Source organism: Poecilia reticulata, linkage group LG5, assembly GCF_000633615.1.
Source record: "Poecilia reticulata strain Guanapo linkage group LG5, Guppy_female_1.0+MT, whole genome shotgun sequence".
NCBI lineage: Eukaryota > Metazoa > Chordata > Actinopteri > Cyprinodontiformes > Poeciliidae > Poecilia > Poecilia reticulata.
In genome coordinates, this window is record NC_024335.1 from 28,891,714 (window position 1) to 28,901,874 (window position 10,161).

Genomic DNA, 10,161 nt, shown 5'->3' on the forward strand with positions numbered 1-10,161 from the left:
TGTGATATTTAAATACTTCAGGTAATAAACATACATGTGATGAAAGATTATATTTTTAAATAAATATTGTATGTGATTAAAGTAAACAACTGTATAATCAGACATCTGTCAGGACACTGGGTTTTTGGGTTTGTTTTGCTTTTCATTTTATTTAGCTTCATGTTTTAATTCACTAGTTTAGCCCTTCATGGTCCTTTTGATATTATTAGAGGTATTTAGTGTAGTTAGAATTATATTATTGCTTTTCCTTGTTTGTCTGAGTCCATCTCAAGTCTTATTTAATGACTATAGTTTAATTCTATTTGATCCTAGTTATTTCTTATTTCAGCCTCCCTGCAGGGTTTCTAGTAATGTTTATTTATTAATTTGATCACCATAGGTTCAGTTATTCTTTCATGTCTCGAGTCTGTCTGTATCTTTCTTTGGTAATTCTAGTTAAGTTCTTTGTTTAGATTTTCTAGTTTCTCTAGCTCTGTGTTCCTTAGTTCTTATTGTTAGATCAGCCTTGTTTCTATTTAGGTTCGGTCATGGTTTCCCTCATATCTTTCTCTCCTAGTTCATCAGGTTTTCTTTACTCTTAGTGTCTTTTGTATTAGAAGTATTTTTCAGTTCCCTGTTTCCTCCCGTTTGTGTCCCAGCAGATCTCCTTAGTTTCCCTGTGCCACCTTCCCCCCAGCCCTCAGCAGCTCCTGTGCCAAATTACTCACACCTGCTGTCACTCTTCTCATTTAGGCCATTGTCCCACTAGTTAAGCTCCTCTTTTTCAGTCACAACTCGTCAGTCTGTCTTGTTATCCTGCTCACCACGTTGCCAGTTGTTACCTTTGTTATCCCTCGTGTCTCCTGTTTCATTGTGTTTAGGATTTCCTTGTTTTCCCTGGATTTTGGATTTAGTTAGTTTATTTTGTTCATTAAAATAACATCCACATAAAGTACGTAGACCTGCTGCGTTTGTGTCCACCGCCACATCATGACACAAACCAGATGAAAGAGCCCATCTTTAAACATTTAATGTGTAATTAAACAACAAAGGTGACAAATTTTATGAAATAGTTCACACTCTAATAAATATTTCTTGTATTTAACATATTTCAGGTAAGTGAACATGCAATGAAATAGATCCTGTCCTAGAATTTTATGCAATTGAACATTACGGGTAACAAGTGATGATCATCTGAAGTAATGCATTTTATGAATATTTTTTAAAATATAATTTTGGTTAAAAAATAAAAAGTCAAAATGGGGAAAAAAATTGACTACAGAAATAGCTAAAAAAAATATAAAGTGTTTAAATTTAATAAAGGTGAGTGTGCCTCATCTATACAGTCTTAATGGGACACGATTTGGAAGCTACTGAAGAAAACATTTAATGTTAAAATTATTTAAATAATTGAATATGACATAAAATTTTAATAGAGGATAGTGTGCCTCGTGTAATAGCATAGCAATAGCACTTTTTTGTATCAGTTGGTCACAAGACAAAGTCTTTATTTACAGGAGTGTTTGGAAATTGACTGTCCCTATGTGAAACTCCGAGCGCTTGAGGAGGGACCAGTAAAGAACAGCTGGCCGGAATTAGCGTTCATAAATCGGATCAACCTTGAGCTGAACGTCCCTTACTCGGCGGAGCGCGGGATATCCAGTATCCAACTTGAAAACAACTTCACTGCGGTCGGTAACACAATGAAAACACCGGTGTTCTGAATAGTTTGTTTTGGTCTGTGGACACCAAAAATGGCGCCGAGCGACGTAAACGTCATACGCTGTGACGTCAGCTCCAAAGCTCTATTTCACATAAACATGTTCGCATGAGGTGGCTTTCAGCTTTTCCAAAAGAAAAAATGTATGCACTAAAGTTCAAACCTAAAGTTCGCAGAAGAAAGACTCTGAAATATGTGGTCCATGCTAGTTTGCAACTTCTACTTCCTGTGTTTTACTCCCATATGTCGCTGACATTATGCTTCATGTAGCCTGGCTGATTTGCTTTAAATCAGTAAAACACCTAACTCACATTTTCTTTTTCTTTTTTTTCTGACATTTTGAAAGTTTCCTCTGAAGTCTCAAGACAGTTGAATGGAAACATAGCGAGTGTGTGGCCACTTCACATTCCAAGTTAAGAAAAAAAAAAAAAAACACCAATTGACAGAATAAACATATTAAAAGACCTAGGGCGGGGATGCAATTGACGCAATTCAGCACTATTGCTTTCATATACCTATTCGGTCTATAGTGTGCGACATACTAAACATCTATGTTTACAATTATCCAGGATCTTCTTTGCCTCTCCTAAGCACCAACTGCTCATATGAATACTGATCTGCACACCAAACAACCTTCGCTGCAGCTTAAACCAAACATCTTAGCCTTGATCTTATAATTAATGTTTCACTGGTCTGATTTTGCACTGTCTGCTCCATTCTGCTGCCCTATCTTTTGACGGTGTGGGTGGAAGGCATTGACTGAGTTTGACAATTATGTCTGCAAATAATAGAAGAAGTCTATTGCTCCTTTACAACTCAAGGTTAATAGAGTCACAGTCAATGGACGATTTATAGAGATTGTTGTTCACCTCTCAGTTTTATTATTTTTCAATAGACACTTGTGATGGAGTACTGAGTAGGAGGAACTCCTTCAGTGTCAGTGGACATGATTTAGTTGAACAAAGCAAACAGCCCACAGTAAGCTGAGGGTTCTGGGCAGGTGGGTTATGGGGGTGTAGGCGTCAGGTTGTCATGTTTTGTTGATTTACTTTTATGACCCAAATATGTGACTGACGATCAATGCAGAGGCTGGGGAAAGGAGAATTACAGGAGAATCTAATGGTGTTTAATGGCTTCAGATGGGCAAGTAAAGAGAGGTTTATTTGTCTTACTTTGTAGCAGAGATGCAGCCAGCATGAAAGGGAGGCTGATGATCTTGAGATGTCACAAAAGACACATGGAAAGACAAGTGGAACATGGGATAGAGCTGCATGACAGTAGGAAGCTTCAAACAGATAGCTGTTTAGGTTGATGGAGACATGGGTCCACTGGAGATATAGGTCCATTGGAGACATGGGTCCATTGGAGACATAGGTCCATTGGAGACATAGGTCCATTGGAGACATAGGCTCATTGGAGACATAGGCTCATTGGAGACATGGGTCCATTGGAGACATAGGTCCATTGGAGACATGGGTCCATTGGAGACATGGGTCCATTGGAGACATGGCTCATTGGAGACATAAGTCCATTGGAGACATAGGTTCATTGGAGACATGGGTCCATTGGACAACTCTGGTGCGGATTAACTTGTATTCTGGTTGAGTGTTGAGAATGTTGTCTGACTAGGAACCGACTTGTTGGTCTGAGGAATGCTAAGGTGGGGGGTTGAGTTGGGTTCCAGGTTTTAGAATCAAAGGCACAAGAAGACAGGGTGTACTTTCCTTAGAAGATAACATTAGGTGGGCCAAACTACAGAATGTAGGAGAGTATCGGTGGTCTATTTGTTCTGTGGTGTTGATGAGATTATGAACTGGAGGCCAGCAAGAGATTGGAAATAGAGTTGAAAATAGACACACATAAACCACACGATTACCTCATCTAAAGCATCCTTAAAGACACAGGACAGAATGAGATTCCCATTCTAGGCCAGTTCATAAAAAAAGCTACAACCTGTTGTTTGCTGACTGGTCTTTCTTTATTCTCTGCTAGACTTATTTCACTGCTCCATCTTTTATGCAATTCATTTTATCCTTTTTGGTCCCGGCTTCCTTAACCTTGTTTTCTCTGCCACTCATTTTTTTCTCCTCTCACCCATCCACCCTGTAGGCCTCCATCATCCACTGTTGACAATGAAAGTGTACCACGCGCCCCGATAGCACATCTGGGTTTCACTTTGTGTTTCTCCTCCAACCATTCATCCTTATCATCCACACCTCCCTCCCCTGGCCCCAGTACCTTCATCCCTCTTCTTTTTGCAGCTGTCTTTTTTCACCTCTCCCTCTTGCCCAGACAACCCTGTGGTTGCCAGGGCTCCTTAGCAACAGCCCCACGAGGCAAAGGATAGATGAAGAAGGTAGGCGAGGGAACAAAGGCGTCGAAGGGAGGGGTAAGAAGGGGTGAAGATGAGGATGAGGAGAAGGTGGTAAGGGGGAGACTAAGCATAGCAGCAGAACGAGGCTAGAGATATGGATTAGCGATACAAAATTCATGGCATGTGAGATGTGATGTGTCTCACTCTTCAGTCAGGTCAAGAACTGCATAAAGTGTTTTTGATCATGCATGTGCTTGCATTATGTACAGGATTTAGGAATTAATTCTATGGCAGACAACCTCCTCTCGTTTATTTGAAACGCGTGTTTCTACTTCGCATTCGGACTTGAGATTAAAAAATCGCCTGATTGTAAAGTCAAACACAGGGTATGAAATTCAATCAGAATGCCATGTAAGCTCCCAAGTGACTTATTTTAAAGGGTGAATGAATAAACATGAACCTTGCATCCAAAAGAGACCTGGCATAAAAATGGCCCTTTTGTGCTGAAACACCGGGAAAAAAAAACAACATATTTTCAAGCAGTGCCCTTCATTCTGACTAGAGAAGTTTATGGTAAGAGAAGTACAGACAAGGAAGTGAGGTCTATGAAAGAAAATAAACCAGTGGTAACCAGCTCCTGTTCTTAAATTTGAGAAATCTCTTGCAAAAGGTCAGTTCAAGCAGATTTCATCATGTGATCTCTAGTGCCAATATCACAAAATTAAAACATTGACAAAGGGTTTCTGCAGGCTTTTAAGATATTTTAATATTAATATTTTCTCCGGTCTTTAGGTCTTAATATTTTATTTTAAGACCACATTTTATGAAATTTAAGACGTGTTTCATGACAGGGATGTACAAAAAAAAAAATCCAATGTTATGTATATATTTGTAAGAATGGAAAATTATCGAGGAAGAAATGCCATTACTGGTGAGATTTTTATTTACTTATTTATTTAATTTCCTTTTGCCAAAAACTCACTGAGAACCAGATCTCATTTCTGTGTGAGCAATAAAATCTGAAACACTCAAGATTAATTACATCTTATCACATTCTTACTTTTGTATTAGATATTAGTCATAATTCTTTTCGTTCCATGTTCTACTCCCTTTCCTTACTCCTTCTTAGATGCCTTTCCCTTTGTAGTAACAACTGTGTTGAAATAAAATTCATCAAAAGTCAGACTGGTGCTTGACCACCATGTTTAGTATCCACTAAGCCTGCGCAGGTCAGAGTTTGAGTCTCACTAAATGATGCTCCTAGGTCAGTGCTAGAAGTCCTAGGAGCTAAAGCTAAAGCTGGGGAGCGTTAGCCACTCCAGCAGATTAAAGCTGTGACATTTCCATGGCTATTGACAGCAGCTTTGGGCTGCATTTGGCTCTTTACAGCCTTAACCCCTACAATACCAAGCTTCTTAGCACCAAATGAATGTAGAATCTCATGGAATGGCAACAGAAATGAGCCAGTGGTTGAAGACGAGCGCTGTCCAGCCAACCGGCAATAAATGTGCACTTTGGCTAGCTAGCAAGCCGCTGGTTAGTGGTAGCCTCAACAAGTCGTAGAACACAACGAAGATATCTGCACGTGATTCAAATTTTTGTTTGACAGCAATGTCTCACAGGAAAAAACTAAACAAAAACAAAACTACATCAAATATAAGAGAATAAATAGTCCTGTCACATCAAAATTTTAAGTATTTGAGTTAAACATACAGACACTTTGAAGAGTCAAACTCAAGATGACTGAGATAAAACCTGTCTTTGCTGGTATTATTTAGGCCTATGTGCATTGCGTTACGCGTTTAGGGTCATGTTGTAATGACTCAACTAAGGTATCTCACAAAAGCGTAAGTTTGTGGAAGCACCCAAGTTACCTTAGCTTTTCATTCCCAGGGCTTTAAATCCTGCTGTTGTGACTCGGAGGTGGAAACTCTTCAGAACTGTATCTTGAGCATTTGGAGAAGCTCTCTGCTATTTACGTTGTTGCTTCTTGCACCTCGGTGGCATCTCACTGCAGAAAAATATCCAACACAAATACACAAAAATGGGGTTATGAAATATACTACAGTATATTTAATGTAATATGAAAACTCTTAGGCCTGATTATAGCAAATATATTTCTGTGGAGATAGAAAACTTTAAAAAGGAAATGCACTGGAATGAAGTAATTGTAAACATTCACTGTTTTTCATATTCAAGGAAATTCCAATCACAGTCATCATAGTAAAATCAAAAGGAAAAACTTCTATAGGATGTAAGTATACATTAACATACAATATGTTTGTTGCTGAAATCCATAATCCAACAGCTTAAACAGTAAAATTATTAGGTGTGTCAGAAGATCACCTAATGATTAGTCAAATACATGCCTGGGAAACAGAAGTAGCCATAAATTAGCTTAAAGCTGCCTGCAGGGGGCAGCATAACAGGAAAAACTGCGTCTAAAGAGCTACGAGGAAATCTGTTGCCGGGATACCACAAGATTTTTTTCCACAGATAGATTGGGGGCGAGTACGATGTTTTTATCCATCCATTTTCTTGCACCCTTGTCCCTTACTGGGGTCAGGAGGGTTGCTGGTGCCCATCTCCAGCTAACGTTTCGGGCGAGAGGCAGGGTCACCCTGGACAGGTCGCCAGTCTGTCGCAGGGCAACACAGAGACACACAGGACACACAACCATGCACACACACACTCACACCTAGGGACAATTTAGAGAGGCCAATTAACCCCACAGTCATGTTTTTGGACTGTGGGAGGAAACCGGAGTACCCAGAGAAAACCCACGCATGCACAGGGAGAACATGCAAACTCCATGCAGAAAGACTGGGAATTGAACTCAGAACCTTCTTGCTGCAAGGCAATAGCTCTACCAACTGCACCACTGTGCAGCCCACAATGTTTTTAATACGTTTTAATATGTTTGAAACATATCAGCAGGTTATGTTTCCATAACATAACTTGTTATGGAAACAGGTGTGTGTATGTGTGTGCCGCATGAAGATTAAGCTGACAGAGCAGCTGTACAGACGGCTGTCCACTGGAGGCCCGGATTGGTATCTTCTTATTTGTTGTCATTCTGAATATTAATTTGGCTGGTGAGATAATTTTTCAGCAGAAAAATTTGTGTTCTGTAACTCTTTCTGTTCTCACACTTTATTATTATACCAAAATTTTTTGTAACCAATACATTCTATCAAAACCAACATATTTGCGTTCCCCAGAGCGGAGGCAGTGTTTACTGCATGCTTCTGAACTCTGTCCTTTATAACGACAAATCTAACAGGAATGAGCTAGAAGGGATCATTATCCTTGATCGTTTATTATAATAGTGGTTGTTTTAATAGGACTGAATGAAGTAACTGTAAACCGATTTGCAGGATAGCAGCAACTAATGAGCCACTTTGCTCAACGTGGATTTATGGCACAAAACTGAAATCAGTTTCAACATAGAAAACAGACGGTCCTGTTTCAGCATGCCAAGGTGTGACAGATATTGATTGGTGTATTCACACTGTTCTCTTGTGCTCACGTGAAATTTGGCAGCACGATTTTTGAAGGATTTCCAGCAAAACAAAACATGTGAGCAAGCTGAAAAACATTTTTTGTTTATGGTTAGTAATTAAAAAAAATTCACAATCTTTGTATTTGTATTTGTATTCTTTTTTTGGGCAAAAATAGCTGGGACAAGACCTGTCAGGGTAGAGGTACAGTTTAACTCAGAGCTGTGATATTTGTGATATATTTATCAAAAGTAACTTTAAGAGAAAAGGGAAGAGCTTAAAACCACTGAGAAAAAGAAAAAAGAAAAAAAAACTGACTTTAATTTCAGAATTCTGATTTTTTTTTTTTTTTCTGTGAATTTTTTAAGTGACTAATCCTCTCCTTTAAAAGGGGGCCCTATTTACAAACGAGAGCAATATTACAGAAATGTCTTGTTTTAGCTTCTTCTCTTTGTTTACTTGAGTGCGGTTCTAAAACCATATCAACTGGGCCTCAGTTGGCAGCTCTGGATCGTCTCCCTGGAGGCTAAAACAATAAAAGCCATTTTGTGATTTCCTGGGTTGTCCTAAAGAGACACACAAGCACACGCACACACACGCACACACAAACATGCTTGTCATTCCCAATTTGTCTGCCATAATTACACCATTACCAAATTTCATTTTCTACCCTCTTCTCTCAAAATAACATTATGTGCATTAACACATGTCTGCTCACCAATAGGGACACAGTTAATGTCTCTCTGTTCATTTATTATGTAGAACGATACGACACATCTCTTATCTTCCCTTTACGTTCAAAATCTCAGACGGCCTCGGATCAATGTCAGATATTTAGTTTTTAATTCCCTCAACACGCAAGTTTCATTTGAGGAAGACAGTGAACCTTTAAAAAGTTGCATTGTTCACTTTTTTTCTAAATGAATTTAGCTGTGGATAGAAACCATGGCTCGGTGGGTAGAGAAGTTGTCTTGGAATCTGACGGTTATGAGTTTGATCACAGATTTCTCTGTTGCCACTTGATGATATCTGGCTGGGAAAGGCCTTGTGTTCATTTGTACCAGTAAATAACTGGATAACTCATAAACTTTCTTTAGAAAGGGACAATGTACAGCTCAAATACCAATATCACCATTCAATGCGCTGCACCAGATTATCTGCAGTCCCTTGACAGGTTACGAAAATAGATATAGAATATTTAATAAAATAAAATCGGATACATAAAGCTGCATTTTGCTTTTTAATCACATTGCACTCCTCCAGGTGCTGAAATTAGTTAAATTAGTGGAACAATGACTGACAATAACAGGAAGATTTGGCTGGCAATCAAATTAATTAATAATTAATATGGATGTGATCATATTTTAAAGTTTAAAATTTAGATGCCGATTCCTAAATCTATTAAAAACACGTAGAATAAGTCAGATAGATATAAAAAAAATTTCCTTTGATAGAATGACATATTTTGGGTAAATTATTCATAAATGATTTAACTTGGTTATCAATTTCTTGGTCACTTTATATGTAAACAAGCAGCGACCCAGCAGTCAGCAGCTTGAGGCCGGGCTGGTCAGTAGTTTAAGGAAACCTTTTACGAGTGAGTGACACAACAGCCAATGGCAAGCTGAGCCTGGAGCCGAAACAATCAAGACGGTCACTCAGTGGAAGAAACCGCTGGAGCAAGTTAAGCGCTTAAATAGCTCATTTAGACTGGGGTCAGGAGGAAATTATGACACATACTGAGAAGAGCCACAAGCATGTGCTGCTAGAGCTGGTCTTTTATCAGGTGCAGTAGGATCTCAGCCCTTCTGTTAGGATCTTTGGTTGTTTTATGGTTTGATTTGATTCTAATTTCATTATTAGTTTGTGCTAGTTTCTTATTTTGATTAGATCAGTCTTGTTCCTGTTTTTCTTTAGTTCAGTTCTTTCTTAGTGATTCTAGTTTATCATGTTTATCTCTTGTGGCTAGCTATTTTTACTTACTCTAGTAAGCAACTCTCCCTCTCTCTCTTTGTCTCTCTCTTTCTTTCTCTTCACTCTGTCTCTGGTTTCTACCTTCACACCTGCAACACATTAGCTAATCAGCCTAGGTCCATTGTTTCAGCATTCAACCTCCCAGTACTTAAGCACGTCTTTCTCAGTCACTCCTCGCTGGTTCCTCCTGTTACTTCCCTGTTTCACCCCATGTACCCCCTGTGTTTTCTTGTTGGCTTTTTTCATTGTGGTTTACTTTTTGTTCTGTTCTGGCTCCCTGTGGTTTTTGAAAGTGAAAGTTTTTATTTTCATCATTTTCATTAAATCTTCAAAGTTCACTTGACGTCTATGGATCCACTGTAAACTTTCACACCGCCACACATCATGCCACCTACATCTGCACAACTCCAAATATCACAATGTTAAATTGTACAACTTAATTTAGCTTCACTTCTTGCAGAAAAATCTATATTATGACACAGCAGGCATGCTTTGTTTTATTTTAAAAGAAAGTGTTAAAAACTATTAATGAAAAGTGTTGTTTGATGCTTAAAATATTCACACCTCTCGCAGACATTTTGGTCTTTCCATCCATCCATCCATCCATCCATCCATCCATCCATCCATCCATCCATCCATCCATCCATCCATCCATCCATCCATCCATCCATCCA

General features: G+C 38.8%; 1 protein-coding gene across 37 annotated transcripts in view; it reads right to left on the bottom strand.

The window, feature by feature from the left end:
* The window catches only part of nfasca (neurofascin homolog (chicken) a), a 106,068-nt gene that overhangs the window by 53,615 nt on the left and 42,292 nt on the right, over positions 1-10,161 (bottom strand). For all 37 annotated transcript variants that reach the window (XR_533796.2, XR_533797.2, XR_533795.2 and 34 more), the window contains one exon: positions 5,888-6,024. The gene's annotated coding sequence lies outside the window, so the exon portion shown is untranslated. The remainder of the gene's footprint in view (positions 1-5,887; positions 6,025-10,161) is intronic.